Here is a 2891-nt window from a genome sequence, read left to right as displayed (position 1 = left end):
CACACACATCAGATGTCAGTTTGAGGAGTAATCTAGTGGCTTCTCTTATGTCTCTCTTAATAGCCTCTCAAACATATTGTAGTGAGCATATCCCTAGTTATGGAGACAAAATGCGAGCTCTCGATTAATGCATCACTTTTTCAGCACAGAATCACATCAGTACAAATTGGGACACTGCGGCCTCTAGTTGTCACTCATAATTACTACAGGAAAGTGGGTTTTGGAACTGGACAGACTGCTGATATTTACCATTAAGGCATTGATTATAAATTTGATTTGATTTTTTCAGAATTTCTATATATAAACATGACCACACACATACTGGCAATAAAACACTGTGCCCCTTTGCTCTTCTTTGAGTAAAACCTTTATATATATAACTTTACATTTAAAGAACTCAGAACTTTGGCTAACGTCCTGGCATGGTTCTTTCAAAGATGTGAATTTCTTTTAGTAACATTGATAGAATGTTCGTTCAAAGTTAGATGATCTTTAATAATGTTCTCAAAACAGTAAACACATGAATTATATTATTATTATTAATTATAAAGATTATTATTTATACACCATTTTTGTTCTCGTTTCAGAGAACATTCAAGAGCAACACTCCTATAATGTTTGCAAAATGATCAAATTGAATGTTCCTTTAACATTCTCATATGCAGAAAAAAAAACTGTTTTGGAATAATAATAATAATAAATCATTTACAAACTGGATTTTTTGAATGAGAACGTTAGCAAAACGTTCTTAGAACATATTTTTGTTTGCTGGAAGTGCGTTTTGTTTCTGCAGGAATCTATTGTCTACTCTCTACAGTGAGGCTGTCATGTGACACAGTGGATGATGAAAACACACCAGCAAATCGTGGGTGTTGTCTAATTTGGAATGCATTTGCCCAATTTGCATAAAAGGTTTCCTATTGTGTAGGCCTAGATGCCATTTTTACTATTTATATAAAAGAATAATGAAACAATATATTTATATACAAACAGGCTATATTAATATGTAATTATATGCTTAAAACATTAATCGTATTTATTAATGACAATTTATTGGATTCAATACCTGGATAATATTGATGAGTTTGTTGTTTATATTTGAGTGCATGCAGTTAAAGAAAATCTTTAATCTGTTGTCCCTGTGCTTTACGTGTAGCCTAATATTTGATGTAACTACAGGTGCACGAGATCTCGCACATGCGCCTTGTCATCAGTGCAGTCTGCAGTAGCGAGTGTCCTGCGCGTGCCCACCACACTCAAGCAGCGAGGCGTCACAACAAAGCTGGTAAGCAATTCACAGGTATAGCCAATTTAATGCTGAGCCCAAAGGGCATACCTAATCAAAATCATGTCGCATAAAATGGCTCGCTGAAGCTTTGCGATGTCAGTCTTATTTATGTTGTCTGAGAATTAGCACTGGGACTACCCATGCATGTATTTTTTATTATTTTTTTTGCACGTAATTACGTCGTAAAAATCACAGCGATATATAGGAGCACTAACTAAATGCATGTCGAAGCACTTTAACGTGAAGCGTGTGTCGCTGCCAGTGACCTTCTCGTCTGCGCTTAGCGACAGTGCCAAACGGGGTTTGTCTTATTTAAAGGGCTGTCAGACACCCGCAACATGTGCGCCCTGACTGTACAATAGACATGTTTGCACACTTTAAACAGTTTAATCTATTCGCAGATACCATGTATTTATACATGTTGTGTAAGTGCGTAATTATATGCGCACATGCTTAAATCTAAATAGGCCTGACACTAAAATGTGAACGCAACGCGTTTATTTACACGTTAAGCATTTTCCTCTCATATAAACAACGCGCTTAATACACCGAGACAGTAGGTGCGTTTACATTACCCTTCAAATTGTGCAAATTGAAATTGCGAATTGAAAATACACCTAATGGAAATGCGTAAATTTCGCAAAAACGCCCATATCTCGCAAAAAAAAGTTTTTACGCCTGCATGAGGTGTTTTTTCAGGCAATGCGAAAAAGGAATAATTCGCAAAACTGCAATGGAAACGTTTTTTTTTTTGCATTTACAGGTCACATGGCGTATGTAAATAGTCATATGATCATTCTTCAATGTACTATAACCTCCAAGAAACACTTCATACGTGGCCGTTCTCCAGTATAAGGGGCTTTCCCTACTATGCTTAGACAGTTTACACTGCACACGTCTGCAGTGCAATGTGGCTCTGATACAGCCACTGAAGCTGATTGCGGCCACTCTAGTCAATGCTTGTGTTTATTCCAGCTGCGCCACGCACGTTTCTGTAAATTTTTTTTATAAATATAGCCAAAATCCATTGCCATGACTTATCGCGAGAGGCAAACGGTTATGTTTTAGTTGCATAACATTGGTTAATGGAAACGCCGTCATTTCGCAATACTTTTTTATAGATATAAAATATCGCCAAAGTTTTGCACAAATCTGTAATGGAAACGCGCTTAGTGATTTAGTGATTTAATTCTGTACACACGTCTAACCAATAAAGCATAATATGTGTGGAAAAACAGATGAGGCCAAAATATGAACTTATGAACTTTCTGTCTTAATCCATAAGCGCTTTCTAGATTACAGTTTTCTAAAGAGAGGAAAACACTTTATGTTTAACGTTTAAACATGTCGTGTTAATATTCTGGCTCATCTGCATGTCTTTCGCTGTCTTAGCACATTAAATACAAAACTTTCCCCAAGCTCCTAGGGATTTGATTTTGCTTGTCATTTGTTGAAATAAATATAAAAAGTACAGTGAGTTCGTGACTGTTCGCTGAATGTGACCCACAATCTCTGATTCTCCTCCGTGGCCATGGAAAAATTTATATTTATAATGACAGCAATTATACTTTGTCATTTAAAAGTTTCCAACAAAGAAATGGAT

At 36.2% G+C, this 2891-nt stretch overlaps 1 protein-coding gene across 1 annotated transcript in view; it reads left to right on the top strand.

Annotated features, from left to right (window-relative positions):
* The first annotated feature begins 1222 nt into the window (after positions 1-1222).
* Positions 1223-2891, top strand: part of LOC107591769 (PR domain zinc finger protein 2-like) — an 11977-nt gene continuing 10308 nt past the window's right edge. The window contains exon 1 of the mRNA XM_016281008.1: positions 1223-1285. The gene's annotated coding sequence lies outside the window, so the exon portion shown is untranslated. The remainder of the gene's footprint in view (positions 1286-2891) is intronic.

This window comes from Sinocyclocheilus grahami, unplaced genomic scaffold (assembly GCF_001515645.1).
Source record: "Sinocyclocheilus grahami isolate Dianchi unplaced genomic scaffold, SAMN03320097.WGS_v1.1 scaffold146.1, whole genome shotgun sequence".
Classification (NCBI taxonomy): Eukaryota; Metazoa; Chordata; class Actinopteri; order Cypriniformes; family Cyprinidae; genus Sinocyclocheilus; species Sinocyclocheilus grahami.
The sequence above is the reverse complement of the archived record's forward strand: the minus strand, read 5'-3'. Positions and strand labels throughout refer to the sequence as shown.